Source organism: Cricetulus griseus, chromosome 3, assembly GCF_003668045.3.
Source record: "Cricetulus griseus strain 17A/GY chromosome 3, alternate assembly CriGri-PICRH-1.0, whole genome shotgun sequence".
Classification (NCBI taxonomy): domain Eukaryota; kingdom Metazoa; phylum Chordata; class Mammalia; order Rodentia; family Cricetidae; genus Cricetulus; species Cricetulus griseus.
The window spans coordinates 248,809,602-248,826,329 of NC_048596.1; positions in this window are offsets into that span (position 1 = coordinate 248,809,602).

Sequence of the window (16,728 nt, forward strand, 5' to 3'; positions counted from 1 at the left end):
AAGAGCTGCAAGAAGGAGATAGAAACTGAAAGGAAGGGGCACAATGTTAACATTACATTCTAATTAACTGAAAAGTATTAAAAGATATGAAATAAAATAAACAAAAGAATTTTGAGCAGTTGCTAATTCAGACTCTACTATTTCTCAAGAGTAAAGTTTTGTTTTTCAGGAATTGACACATTCCTCAAAGCATGTATTCAGGAGGGAAATTTTTACATGAAATTTCACAGCAATCCATTATCAAGTGGAGTCTCAGAAGTAGAAGGGCTGTATCTGAGGTCAGCTGTTGTTTGGAAGGGTCACTTGGTACTTGGATATCTTGAGCTAGGCATCAACTCTATTACAACATGTGCACAGGCAGAAGATAGGTTGTAAAATGCAAAAAGGAAGTGTTAATTTTTTTGGCTGGCTGCAGGGATGCCTGCTCACACAGGGTAGTCCTCATTTCACCTTCAGTTTTATTTTCATCATGAAAAGGATAGTCAGGCATGAATTAGTAATAAGTTAATAATTTTAGTGCTCTACCTTGTAAGTGTTTAACACAAATCTATGAAAAACTAGAAACATAAAATATATGTGGATTCAAATGGGTTCAGTGAACCCAAAGAGACTAAGTTCTGTGACATCTATGCATTTTCTAATAAACATTGAACTTAACACTATTTGACCTTGGGCAACCAACAGGTTGCTCTTTAGTTTAAGACAGGAGTTTGGCAAAGGATATATGAAGGAAAATGTTTCATTTCTGTAACTAAAAGAACTTTATGTATCCTCAGTACACATACAGTTTTGTTCTCCTTGATTCTTGTTAGTTCTTTGGGGATTTTGTACACTACATTTTGAACAAATTCACTCCCCTGTCTCAATTCCTTCCTGGTATATCTTATATTTAATCTTCACTCAACTTACACCCTCCTTTCTATAAATCCAAATAACTATAGTTCATGCTGCCTGTGTAGTCTTGAGTGTGTTCTTCCACTGATGTATGGAACCGTATACCTAAAAGGAACTGCGTTTTTAATACTGAATCTCTGTGTCTCCGAAGTGGGCAATGATAGCTCCTTAGCTAGAAGTGGGACTTCTTGATCAGTTTCCCTTTACATATTAGTTTCTTGTGTGTGTGTGTGTGTGTGTGTGTGTGTGTGTGTGTGTGTGTGTGTGTGTGTGTGTGTGCATGCGCGCGCGCGTGTGGGAGGGTGTTCTGGCTTCAGCTAATTCAGGTCTTATACATGCTTTCACAACCACTGTGAGTTCATATATGCCTGCCTGCTATGTCTAGAAAATACCATTTCCCTATAGACTTCAAATGACAGTGGGTTTTAGAGTTTTTCCTCCCTTCTGTAATGACTCCTGAAACTTAAGAATAGGAGAATGATATAAATACCTGGTTTAGGCCCGGACTTTCCATGGTCTTTTTTTGTCAGAACATTGAGCAGTTGTATTCATCACCATTTACTATGAGAAAAAAATTTTCTCTGATGAGTATTGAAAGATGCAGTAATCTAAAAATGTGTTGGGTAATTTTATGACAACTTTACACAAACTAGACTCATTTTAGAATAGGAAATTTAATTGAAAAAATGCTCCCAACAGATTGGCCTGTGGGCAAGTCTGTGGTGCATCTTTTTATTGATGTTGGTATGGGAAGTCCCAGTGCACTATGGGTGATGCCAACTCTGCCCTGGGAGTCCCAGGTACTACAAGAAAGCAGGCCAAGAAATCTGTGGGATGCACACCAGAAAGCAGTGCTCTTCTATATTGGTGCCGGCCTCCAGGTGTCCACCCTGTCTTTAATGGTGGATTGCAATATGGAAATCTAAGCAAGATACATTTCCTCCCCAAATTGTTTTTCGTCATGATGTTTAATAACAGAAATAAAAACACATAAGGCAAATTTGTACCAGGCCTGAGCTCTCTTCAGGGCTTCCAATCCTTCCATATGGTGATTATCTTCAACTTCTCTCCATTAGTCCTGAAATTCTGGGACTTCTATTCCAAGTGAGACTGCACTTCACCAGTGGCCTCTCCAGGTCTTTTGTGAGGGACTTGATTCTTATAGGCAATGCCAAGCCTCAGCTTTCCTCTGTGATGTCTTCATGCCTTCAAAGCCTGTACCACTTGAGTGACTCCTACACATTACCAAGTTTAGCTTCCAGCTTGAGATGCAGCTTCAACCCGATCTGGATCACATTTCTGTGTACTGACCCTGAGGAAATATTCCCAGATTTGAAATCCTCAGGGATACTAGTCTCTTCTTAATCATCACTAATTGCTCAGCTCCAGCTAACCAACATCAATTGTTCAGTAAAGCAAAGGTTTCACATTAGTGATTCTGAATTCAAAACATCACAAAAATGGCTCTCATACAATCTTTGAGGGACTCCAACTTCCATTCGAAACTTCCCAAGCCAGGATACCATTATCTGCCCCACTATAAGCACCGTTATCTTTTGGGTATCCACTTGGTAATGTGTAGGAGTCACTCAAGTGGTACAGGCTTTGAAGGCATGAAGACATCACAGAGGAAAGCTGAGGCTTGGCATTGCCTATAAGGAATCAAGTCCCTCACAAAAGACCTGGAGAGGCCACTGGTGAAGTGCAGTCTCACTTGGAATAGAAGTCCCAGAATTTCAGGACTAATGGAGAGACGTTGAAGATAATCACCATATGGAAGGATTGGAAGCCCTGAAGAGAGCTCAGGATACAGTGTAGATGAAGGTGCAACCCACTGGCAGTGGAGACCCAAGAAGTTTGGAGATTCCAGTAACATGAGATGACTGCCATGTACAGCAGTAGCTGCCTGGGCCTTGGAGGCAAGCTTTGTCTATGGCCAATAGCAAAGAAAAGAGGCTTATGGCCCAAACTCAGAACACCTTGAGGGAGTCCCAAACATTGAACAATAAGTTATTTAGACTGCTGGATTTTGGTTTTGCTCTATTCAGATTGGTACTACTATATGATTCTTCTGGGAAAAGTATTTAAATTACTCTTATTTTTGTTATTACATTATTATTATTATTATTATTATTATTATTATTAAACAGGTACTTAGAGTTAAGAAATTTTGGAGTCATAGATTTTTAGATATTTTAGAAAGAAAGCATTGGATATTTTAGAGACCATAGATATTTGAAGGCCGCTTGAAAATTGAAAGATGCATCGGTTATTTTGTGTTTTTAATCACCTGTTATATTTATTTTTTTGGTTTGTGAATTTTTTATTTTAATTGTTTTATAACCAAATCAAATCATTTCCTCCTTTTCTTTCTCCCACTAAACTATCAAATGCACCTTGCTGTCTTTCAAATTAGAAGCTTCTGCTTTCATTAATTGTTGTTCCACACATAAATACATATATATATATATATATATATATATATATATATATATATATATACATATTCCTAAAAATAAATAAATATAACCTGCTTAATCTGAATTATGTATGTATATGTTTTAGGGGCTGATCATTTGATATTGGGTAATCAATTGTTGTTCTCTTCCTAGGGAAATACTCTTTATCCTGCTCTTAGCATTCTCTAGTATCTGTGGATATTTGGGTAGGGTTGAGTCTCTTTAGTTTTCCCCTATTACATTAACATGTCTTTTGTTACAGTCCTTGTTTCTGCGTCATTTTAGTGATGTTTAAAAGGTATAGCTCCTGACTTTCATAGGAAACACAAGCTAATAGCAAACTCCATGATCTTAAAAATCTTTCTTCTCCCTTATTTGAAATGATTCCTGAATCTTATGTTAGAATGGGCTTCATGGCTCTGAATTCTGATTGATTGTAGTTTTCTGTTATGGTCTCTTTCTGTTGCAAAGAGAAGTTTCCTTATGAGGGATGAGTTCAACACTTATCTATAGGTATGAGAATAAGTAATTATAATGTAGTTAGGGATTATGCTGGATTAATAAAGTGGCAGTTGTGTGCTCTCCTCCAAAATCTATAACTTCACTACCCCTGAGTAGCTGCCTAAGTTTACAGTATATGGAATTATTTTCTTCTTGATGAGAAGACCTTAAATTCATTTAGAGAGATGTTGGTTGTTTCAATTTCCTGTTCATCTGAATAGACAGAAATTATCATGGGTGATCAAGTACCCATGCATTAGCACATAACATCCTTTATGTAAATGCCCCCGAGTAGCCTAATAGGATCATGTGGTTGGCCTATTTCTTAGATTTTTGAGAAACACACACACACACACCAGTTTGTATTCCTACCACTCAGCGGAAAGCAAACAAACAAACAAACAAAAACAATGAAATCTTGAAATTCACAGGCAAATGGATGGACCTAGAAGAAACCATCCTGAGTGCAACCCAGACACAGAAAGACAAACATGGTATTACTCACACATATATGGATATTAGATATAGAGCAAAGGAAAACCCGCCTACAATTCATAACCCCAGAGAAGCTGGGAAACAAGGAGGACCCTAAGAGTGGCATAGATAGTCCTCAGGAGAAGTGAGCAGGGACAAGATCTCCTGAGCAAATTGGAAGCTCCATGCAGGAGTGGGAAGGGAGGTAGGAGAAAGAGAATGGGGGAAAGGGGAGGAGAACATGAAGAACAAGGAAGATCAGGTTGGAGGAAGAATAGAGGAGAGCAAGAAAAGAGATATCATTAAAAAGGGAGCCATTATTGGTTTAAAGAGAAATCTGGCACTAGGGAAATGTCCGGAGATCAACAAGGATGACCCCAACTAAGAATCTAAGCAATAGTGGAGAGGCTACCTTAAATGCCCTTCCACTATAATGAGAATGATGACTACCTTAAATGCCACCCTAGAGCCTGCATCCAGATGGAAGAAGCAGAGAATCACAGCTAAGCACTGAGCCTGAACTCATAGAATCCAGTTGTGTAGAGAGAGAGTGATGAGCAAAGGGTTCAAGACCATGCTGGGGAAACCACAGAAACAGCTGCCCTGAGCAAGTGGGAGCACATGGATGTCAGTCTGACAGCTGAGGAACCAGCATAGAACTGAACCAGGCACCCTGAACGTGGGTGTCAGTTGGGAGACTAGGACAGTCTAATGGGACGCCTGACAGTGAAACCAGCATTTTTCCCTAGTGCAAGGACTTTTGGAGCCCATTCCCTATGGAGGGATACTCTCTCAACCTAGATACATGGGGGAGCACCTAGTCCCTGCCCCAAATAATGTGACAGACTTTGATGAGCCCCCATTGGAGACCTCCCTGGGTAATGGATGGGGGATTGGCAGGTTGGGGGGCATGGAAGGACAAGAGGGAGAGGGAACTGGGATCTGTGTAAAATAAGATTGCTTTTAATTTAAATTAAAAAAGACAAAAATAAAAATAAAATAACATATATACAAAATAAAATAATTTACAAAATTTTAATTGTTTTATCTTTTGGAACAGGACTTCACAACTGCACAACTTTATGTTCTGATTGGTTTTAGATGTGAGTGTGTGTGTGTGTGTGTGTGTGTGTGTGTGTGTGTGTGTGTGTGTGTGTGAATGTAACAATTAATGGAAAATGAGACCATGAATTTGAAAAAGGACAAGGAGGCATATATGGAAGTGGTTGATTGGAATGAGGAAAGAAAGTGTAGGGAATTATGTAGTTTGATTACTAGTATGTTAAAAATCTTAAAGATTGCCAATCAACAGTGGGGAATGCAAAACTTATATGTAAACACATTTTAAAGGACTCAAGAGATGACCATAGGTGAAGAGGAAGTATTGATCTGTTGAGATCTATAATTCAGGTCCAAGAACCCATTATGGAAGGGTCACATTGCCCTAACTCCAATTCCAACATACATATACACCCTCTTCTAGTCTACATATATGTCTACACTCATAGGAGCAAAACTAAACAGATATGCATGCATACACTCAACTAAACAGAGAAACAAATTAGAGAAAAGGAAAATGTAAGTGTATATCAATAGCATTGCAGAGACACATTCTTTCGGTGTCGGTGTCTATTACTGAAGCAAAGCATTGTTGTTTCCTTTATATTAACTGACCTTGAAAACCTAATTTATTGCCATCAGGAAGAAATAAGCTGTTTTTATTTGTAAAGAAGCCCTTTTACTGAATAAACTCCAGTACTGCAAAACCGTAAACAACGATTATTGACATATATGGGTTCCCAAAAGGCCCTAGAGCTTTCTTTTATTTCCCCTCTGAACATGGGTCTGGTTTAGGTGAACAACTTTTCTCTCCACACAAGTCTACAATGCAGTTCTAATTTATAGGAAACTTGGAGCTCTAAGTGAAGAGTGTCACTGGGGAGCGGCTCCTCTCAAGGACCTTCAGGAGATCAGAGTCATGCCCAGTCACAATTCTTACATCTCTTGTCACAAATATAAATACTTTAAAATAGTAAATACCAATTTAGAAGTAATCTCTGCCAATCAAGTTCCCTGATCCTTTCCCATATGTCTTCATGTTACTGGCTAAAGCTTTCTTTATTTTTTCTTTCCCTTTTATTTATTTTATTTTTAAATTTGAAACAAGCTTCTTTGACATGTCAATCCCAGTTCCCTCTTCTTCCCCCCTCCCCTGCCCCCCACCAATATTCCTATCCCATCCCATTTCTGCTCCCCAGGGAGGGTGAGGCCTTTCATGGGGTATCTTCAATGTCTGTCATATCATTTGGAGCAGGGCCTAGAACCTCCCCCATGTGTCTAGGCAGAGAGAGTATCCCTCTTGTGGATTGGGACCCCAAAGTCCATTCCTGTACTAGGGTTAAATACTGATCCACTACCAGAGGCCCCACATATTAACCAGACTTCCAATCTGACATTTCAGGGGGTCTGGAACAGTCCTATGCTGGTGTCCCAGCTATCAGTCTGGGGTTCATTGAGCAACCCCTTGTTCAGGTCAACTGTTTCTGTGGGTTTCTCCAGCCTGGTCTTGACCCCTTTGCTCATCACTCCTCCCTCTCTGCAGCTGGATTCCAGAGTTCAGATCAGTGTTTAGCTTTGGGTGTCTGCTTCTGCTTCCATCAGCTACTGGATGAAGGCTCTAAGATGGCATATAAGGTAGTCATCAATTTCATTATGGGAGAAGGGCTTTTAAGGTAGCTTTTCTGCTATTGCTTAGATTGTTAGTTGGAGTCAACCTTGCAGATCGCTGGACAATTGCCCTAGTGCCAGATTTCTCTTTAAACCTATAATGGCTCCCTCTCTTATGGTATCTAAAGTTTTCTTTTACCTTTACAGGTGTATGACTTGAAATTTGGTTCTTGGTGCTTTCTCACTTGAGTGGCAATACAATTATTACCATGGCAGCTCTTTTAAAGGTGGGCCATATAAAAACAGTATTTAGAACTTTACAAATCATTCTTGAGAAGTCACTGCAGAACTGAAGCAGGGTGAGGGGATAAAAGGCAAGTTGTGAGTAAAAGGACAGCAAGAGTACATATTTACTGCGAATTCAGTATTCACTCTGTACCAAAGGCCTATCTATGTCATCTGCCTTGACCTTGAATACATAATATATAGCCATCAGGAAGAGCCAATCTGTTTGAATTATAAGTTAGTCCTACTATTAAAAACTTCAGGCACTCACCATCTCTGAAAAATGATTCCCAGTATTTAAGAGTATCTGGGATACTAATATTGATGTTCCTCTTAGCATTATTGCAATTTAGACTCTTTCTAATCTTTACATATAACCTACTACAGTACATTCTCCTTTATTTGATATCTACAGTGAATTGTAAAGATATCAATGGAAACTGTCTTGCTGCGACCAAAGTATGCAAGTTCTTTCCAAGTTATGACTGAAGTTTCCATGCTACAAAATGGAATGTTAGGAACAGCTGCATTTTAATAATGAAACCCAGAGTCTCAGAATGTCACTCAGTCACACCTAGAGTTGCAAATGAGTCAATGTCAGCTGGATGAGTCCTCCAAGCCCCAGCCTATACTTCTCTCACATACCCAGGCCATTCAGAGTCTCACAGGAATGCATGTCAGTCAGGTAAGTCCCGAGATCTTTGTGTTTGTCACTTCTTTATATTCTGGCCCAACTGAACTTACTTTCAAGTGCATGAGAAGCAGCTAAGTTACTCAAACCATCTCTGAGATGACCACAAATGGTAGGCTCTCCAGAATCATATCCAAGTGCTAAATAGTTTCATGAGTTTTTCAGATTTTTCAAAAGGCCAAGCTTGAACTAAGCAAGTGTGTCACTCAGATCATTACCCATAAATTCACAGACACAGAACAAGTCACAACTACTGACCTATAATGCTGCACCTCCAAGAGTAAGCCTAGCTGGGAATTGTATTCACACACACTATCCGTGTGTCACCCACAGAACCTTTGTCCTCACTACCTTTCTACGTGCAGACACAGCCAGGAAACATGCTACACATGCATACGTGTTATACATGTTATACATGTATTCTCTCATGACCTTTGCTTCATTTCCTACTTCCCAGTTCCTGCTTGAACTCCTCAGCTGGCTTCTCTCACTGTTGTATCTGGGAGACACTGTTTCCTTGGAGTCATTTGACACGTCTGGTTCTTAAAATCTTTCCATCTCTTCTTCCACATAGATCCCTGATCCTTGAAGGAAGTGAAGGGCTTGGTAATGATATCCTATTTAGCACTGAATGTTCCAAGGTCTCTCACTGTTTGCACATTGTCTAGTTTTGAGTCTCCGTATTATTTACTATCAACAACAAGAAATTTCTATGATGAGGTTTAAGCAAAGCACATATCTATAGGTATAGCAATATGTTATTAGGAATTAATTTACTGCTATGTTCATTCAGAAGAATAGTGGTAACATCTTTTTTCCTAGAGTCCAAAAAGGAATATGAAAAAAACATAGGAATGTCAACAGAAAGTCCAAATATTGGTCTTAGAGTCTGCATAAAATAAAGATAAGAATTCCAAATCAATGGCACTGACCAGCTCTTCAACTGGATTGCAAAATAACCTTACTCTAAATAAGGAAATACAAAAATACATAATTATAAGAAACAAGGATAACAACAAATAGTAAGGATAAGAAAACAAACATCATATTACAGTTAATATATTAACTATAAAGAAGAAAGAAATGATAGTTAAAATGGCAAGAGAAAACCACAAGTTACATGTAAAAGAAAAATCTATCAGAATAACCTCTGACTACTGAAGGAAAATTTTAAGGTCACAAGAGCATGGATCAATGCACTTCTAGTTCTAAAACACCACAGAAACAAGCCCAGACAACTTTAACCAGAAAAAAGTCTTTGGAATAGTTGAAGGAGAAAAAAATCATTCATGATATAAACAGTTTTGAAAGAATTCAAGTATACTAAACCAGCCCACAGAGAATACTGGAAACAATACTTAAGACTGAAGACAGGAATAACCATAGCCAACAGATGCTGAAAGAAAAGAAATGAAGTTATAAATGTTGAAATACAAAATAAGTTTAAGAAAATAAACAGCAAAAATATCTTCCAAATACCTTATATGAAACCATCACTGTTTTACTAACTGGTGTTGGGGTCTAGTAAAAAGCACACTTTAAAGAGAAGTATAGTCCAATATTATTAACAAATATAGCTGTCAGTATAATCAGTTAAGTCCTTTCAAATAGAATACATGTATATGTCAAAAAGTTCTCTGAGTTTATCAAGTTGGTTTTATTCTGGATATAAAGAGATATTTCAATACATGTAAGCATGTAAATAAATGTGTGTAATCAGATAAATGGACAAAAATAGAAAAATAGCAAGATAATTCAATAGATTCAGAAAGGGACTTTGACAAAGTTCAACATTAATTCATGGTATGAGTCAGAGATGAAATAGAACTAGAGTGAAAAAACCTCAGCATAGCAAAGACTACATAGGACAAATCACAGACATCAACACAAATGAAGAAATTGAAGTAATCTCATTAAAATCAGGACTGTGGACTAGCTCTTATACTATCAGAAGTTGACATGTAAACTTGCATGCTAGAAAACACACAATAGACCTACACAACTGTAAAGTCTGTGACCCACAATAATGACCAGCCCATCAAGATTTCCTCTATGATGCAATAACGACACATAACTTGAGGGTAAACAACAGCTCACTAATTGAAGTTAAAGTATGCTCAATAGTAAGGAATGTATGGCTGGTACTATAAATCTAGCCAATGACGAAGGACTAGGAGGTCATGGACCCTACAGGAGAGCTTTCTACAGTTTTCTATGTAGTTACACCTTCACCTTTATGTGGAGGCTTTCTTTTGTAAGGAATGGAAGCAGCAACAAAAACACAATTCCTCAAAAGACAGATAAAATGATACTACTTGAGTCCATGACACAATTGGTGTATATAGACTACAATGACTACACTTACAGTTCAGGTATCATTGTGGAAGAAAGGACAGAACAATAGTAAGACTCAGTGGACCAAGACACCTGCTGTGAGGTCAAATATTTTTCTATATAAATTATATTTAAATTAGAAACAATCTTATTTTACATATCAATCCCAGTTCCTTCTCCCTCCCATCCTCACTTGTCCCCCACCATCCCCTTTTCCCATGCCCAATCCACTCCGGGGAGGGGGACTTCCATGAGGGATCATCAAAATCCGTCAAGTCACTTAGGGCAGGACCCAGGCCCTCTCTTGTTTATCTGGCTAAGAGAGTATCCCTCGATGGCAAATTGGCTCCTGAAGTCCTTTAGTGCACTAGGAATACATTCTGGTTCCAACACCAGAATGCTCAAAATGCTCCTAGCTGACACTCATGTTCAGGGGACCTGGTTTGTTAGTCACTCCTCCCTCTCTGAAACTGGATTCCAGGAGCTTGACTCAGTGCTTGGCTGTATTTCCCTGCTTCTGTTCCCATCAGCTACTGGATGAAGGCTCTAGGATGGCATTTAAGGTAGTCATCATTCTCATTACAGGGGAAGGGTATTTAATGTAGCCTTTCCATTATTGGTTAGGTTCCTAGTTGGGATCATCTTTGTGGATCTCTGTACAATACCCTAGTGCCAGATTTCTCTTTAAACCTATTGTGCCTCCCTCTATTGATGCTTCTCTTTTATTGCTATCTTCTATTCCTCCCTTGTCTCAGTCTTCTTGATCCCTCATGTTCTCCCCCACTCCTCTTTTCCCCTCCTCTTTTGTCCCTTTCTGCTTCATTGGGGCACTGAGAGGTCTGATTTCCAAAATATACAAAGAACTCAAGAAGCTAGTCACCAAAACACCAAATAATTCAATTAAAAAGTGGGGTCTAGAACTAAACAGAATTCTTAATAGAGGAATCTAAAATGGCTGAAAGACACTTAAGAAATTGCTCAACATCCTTAGTCATCAGGGAAATGCAATTCAAAACAACTCTGAGATATCATCTTATACCTGTCAGAATGGCTAAAAAAAAAAAAAACACCAAGGACAGTTTATGCTGGAAAGGGAAATGCTTCTCCATTGCTGGTTGGAGTGCAAACTTGTACAGCCACTTTGGAAATCAGGAACCAGTCTACCCCAAGATCCAGCAATTCCACTCTTAGGTATATACACAAAATAATCACATTCATACAAAGACATCTGTTCAACTATGTTCATAGCAGCATTATTTGTAATAACTGGAAGCAACCTAAATGCCCCTCAACTGAAGAATGGATACAGAAAATGTGGTACATTTACACAATGGAGTATTACTCAGTGGGAAAAAAAACAATGGAATCTTGAAATTTGAAGGCAAATGGATTGAACTGGAAGAAACCATCCTAATTGAGGTAACCCTGTCATGGAAAGACAAACATGGTTTGTACTCACTCATATATGGATATTACACATAGAGCAAAGCATTAACAGCCTATGATCTATGCCTCCAGAGAAGCTAGGAAACAAGGAGGACAATAAGAGAGACATACACAGTCCCCCAGTGAAGAGGTCATATCTTATAAGACATGTGAGGGATATTGTACCTGTGAAATCTTAACAGTGTGGTTGCCTGAAAAAGATCTGCATAATGGCTACTTCAGGTGGGATGCAAACATGCATGGGAAAATTTTCACCCAACACTCAGATGAAGAGCTTGCTATAGGCTACTGAAGGAGAGTGAATCCTTTTTTCTTCAAGGTCCTAATAATTAATTGGGTTCCACGTGGTCGGCTCTAAATACATGCACATTCTAGTAGCACTAAGTGAAATCAGCAGGGTGTGTGTGTGTGTGTGTGTGTGTGTGTGTGTGTGTGTGTGTGTGTGTTTTCCAGAGAAGCTTTTAAATTTGGGAATAAGTGGGGATTATGAGTTTTAGAGTGAAGAAGCAGTGGTGGATATAACGTAAATAGCATGTACTCATGTATGAAAGTAGCTGACAAATCTTCAAATAGCTGTACCATCTGGACAAGCTATATGACATCTGGGCATATACTCAAAGACTTTATATCTTTCACATGCTTATTACTACTCTATTCACAATGACTCGGAAATGGAACCAAACTAGATGTCCATCAACTGACGATTAGGCAATGAAAATGCCATCCATACTAGGAATGGAAAACTACTCAGTTCTAAATAAAACTGAAATAATGACTTTTGCAGATCAATTAATGTAACTTGGAAAAATTATTCTGAGTCAGGTCACCCCTCCACCAAAGACATGAGATGCATTTTTCTCTAATGTCAGGGACATAATATTAAATCTCTGTCTTGTGTGTTTAACATGATTTACTCATGGGATTCAGGAAATTGGAAGTGGGCCATTGGCAATGGGGATACATTTAGAGAAGGGAACTATAAAATACAGCTGACATGAAAGTACAGATTTGGAGTACTGGGAGTAGAAAGGTTCAGGCATGTAATTGGCTCTTGGTAATATGTAGATAAGGAGCCAGAAGGAACCTTAACTAAAATTTAGTATACATGAAGATGGAGTAATTATGGTCTTACAAACCAAATAAAAATCTATAGTAAGACTGGATAATAGGTAGACATGGTATAGAAGAATAGGGTGAAAACACTGTGAGTTGGGGAACAATGGGGTAGAGAAGAGACTAAAAAACACTAAGTGTGAGGACTTAAAAAGCCCAATTAGTCTAAAGACAATTGAAATACACTATGGACAAAATGAATTTGAGTGGAAGTACCACACTTTACTGAATGATGCTGCTACCAGAGGACATGTGCTATTAAGTGAAAATATTGGTGCCAAGTGAAACATGTCACCTGGGAGTTGTTCAAAGAGGCCTAAGAAAGACTTGAAATAATACAGACTGTGACAATTGCTGTTGATTGTTCACCATAATTAGATAGTAAAACTCTACTATTAAAGTCACTATACCCTTTGGTTGCAGGACACCAACTCAAACTTGAACTGACCAGAAACCTCTTCGCATTGGTTAGCATTTGAAGGGGTGGGAAGTGCTACAAAGTCTTCTGAGGAGAGTAGGAAAGACATCAGTGGTCCTATCCAGGCCTAGACAGAGCTTGCTACAATTTGAACTACAAAGCAAGGTACGCTCACTAATGTAATAGGAACAAGAGTGTTTATGATACTGAGGAAATGCTATTTTGATTGCTTTTGAGGGCCGTCACACAGAAAGTAATTTATTCCTGGAAATATAAGCTTGGTTCAAACCTATGACTGGCCAAGAATCTTTGTAGAGGAATATAGAATCATTTTAGAATATGCCTCAAAATGGGATTGCTGAAGCACATCTTAGACCTATTTCTCTACATTGATATCCATAATGGCTGATACAGTTTGAACTTCTACCAACTGGGAATAATTGTACCCCCTTTCCTGAATCTCCTCCATCATTTGTTGTTAGTTTCCTTTTTTCTTTTCTCCTTCTTTCTTCCTTCCTCCCTCCTTCCTTCCTTTCTTTCACATTCCACCCCAATTGTGCGAAGATGAAACTTTAAACTATTTTTAATTTGCATTTCCCAGAAGTCTTTGGAAGTCATTCTGTTTTAAAAAGCCCTCAGTCATTTATATTTCTTCTATTTTTAAGAATTCTTCCAAAGCTACATAGAGAAACCATGTCTTGAAAAACAACAACAAAAACAAAGGAATTCTTTTAGTCTCATGTGCATATTTTTATTTAGGTTGCTTATTATCTTGGTATTTAAGTTTTTGAATTCTTTTTATTTTCTAGACACCAACCCTCTGTAAGATGTATATTTAGTAAGGTTAGTATCCTAATCTGTAGGCAGCCTTCTCACTGAAATGTGGCATCTTTTCCTGTAAAGAAACTGTTTAGATTCATGGTATCATAATTATCAATTATTGGCCTTCATGCCTGCTCTACCAGGGCCCTATTTAGAAAGTCCCTTCCTGTGCCTATAAGATAAAATGTTCCCTACTTTCTTCTCTACAGATTTGGGAAGCAGACCTTATTTGAGATTTTTGATCTCTATGAGGTTGAATAATATGGGCTAATGCTGTTGTGCGCAGTAAAGATTTGTCACTCGTACTGGTTTAATAAAATGCTGACTGGTCAGTAGCCAGGCAGAAATTATAGGTGGAGCTACCAGACTAGGAGAATTCTGGGAAGAGGAGGACAAAGAGTGTGTTGCTAGTGAAATGACATGTAGCTGCCAAGGAAACAAGCCATGACCAGATGGAGATACACTGATTAATAGAATTGGGTTAATAATTAAAAGAGAGCGAGTCAAGAAGAAGCCTGAGTGATCAGCCAAACAGCTTATAATTAATATAAGCCTCTGTGTGTTTATTTAGTACTAAATAGGTGCAGGAATAGGCAGAACAGAAACATCTGCCCACAGTGTAGGCCAAGAGACAAAAGTCTAGTTTCATTTTCCATCATTTACCTTTCCTGTTTGCAAGCATTATTTGTTGCTAATACTATCCAAAGTATAGTTTCCGCTTCTTTGTCCAAACCAAATTTCTGTAGACATATATGCTTGTATTGGAGTTGTAAGTTTTATCCTATTGATCTCTTGGTTTTTCAAAACTATGCTGTTGTTAGTATAGCTATGTAGGATAAGTTGAAATTAGTGTGGTGATATTGACAGCAGTTTTTTTTTTAACTGTTCAGTGTTATATTGATTATTGCTGGTCTTTCTTGTTTCCCTATAAAGTTTTAGATTATTGTCGAAGTTACTGTGAAGAATTGAGTTAGAAGTTTGATGAGGATTGCACTGACTACATAGATTGCTTTTTCATAAAAGAATAATTTCACAATATTTATATTACCAATCCATGGGCATAGGAGAACTTTAAGTCTTTAAATTTCTTCTTTTCTTTCTTTCTTTCTCTTGTGTGTTAAAATTTTCATTATACAAGATTTGCAATTCTTTGGTAAAATGCACATTCATTCATGTTCATTATTGTTCTATTCTTAGCAGACAGGGGATAGAATCTGTGTACACACCTATCAACTAATGAATAAATAATGAAAATGAATACATTAAATGGATTTAATTAAGATGTGCCGAAAAGCAAAATATGAAATTCACAGGAAAATTAATTAAGATGGAAATAATAATTAGGAGTGAGGTAAAGCAAGTTCAGAAAGTCTAAATATTGCAATTTCTTTTTTCAAATATGTATGCTAGCTTGGAATATTTAGTCCATGAAACAAGTCAGGTGCATTTTCAAGGGAAGGAGGAGAGAATTCAAGTTGTATGATGGATACAAGAGTAATAATGGATCAGGGAGGAATAAGCTAGTTGGGAGATGGGAGGACAAGACAGAGAAAAGAGTGTGGAGAAGGATATCAAATGACTGAAAGGCATTATGGAAATCTACTACTGAATTAGAGTCCTGAAATGCATATATAGTGTGTTAGTTACTGTTATATTACTGTAAACATCATGACCAAGGCAACTTATAAAAGAAAACATTTAACTGGGGGCTTTTTGCAATTTCAGAAGGTGAGTCCATGACCATCATGTTGGGTAACATGGAGACTGCAGACAGACATGGCACTGAAGCAGTACCCGAGAGTTTATATCCACCCCATAAGGAGGTGGCTGTGAGAGGGAGAGACTGGTTGCTTGGGCTTTTAAACATCTAAACAGATCACCCCCTGTGATATAAGCCACACCTCCTAATTTTCCTAAATAGTCTACTAACTGAGAACCAAACATTTAAGTATAGTAGCCTATGGGGGCCATTTGAATTCAAACCACCACACATATGCATATGTAAAAGGAATTTAAATGAATTTAGTCTGTTATGGGAGAATAATGCTTCTCCCAGATATTATACTGTATCAAAGAAAAATCCCATTGTCCAATTTTTTTTAATTGAGTTGCTGGTTTGTGGGGTCCTATAGATTCTCCAGAGGTTGAATGATACTATCTTTATTGGTTACCCTCCAGAATTTGATTGTAAGGCCCTGTTTCTAATGCTACCACATACTTGGGGCCAGTTAAGAAGAAAAAAATACGTCCCATTTACATGTTAATCAATATTTAATTGTTTATTAAATATATATGTATATCCTTACTATTTATGATATTTATTTATTTAAATATACTATTGAAGAAGTACTGAGTGATTTTTAGGGTGATATTAAACAAGCAAGGAAATATAAATAATAAAAAGAATAACATTTAAAGTGAATGATAAAAATAAATATAATTTGTAAGAATTGAGTCAGCTTCTCCCAAGCCCATTGAAAGATAGAAATTATCAGTACTTTTGATTTATACAGTGATTCTCAATCATTGTAATGCTGAGACCCTTTAATATAGTTCCTCATGTTGTGGGGACCACACAATAAAATTATTTGCATGTCACTTGATAACTTTATTTTGGTACAGAA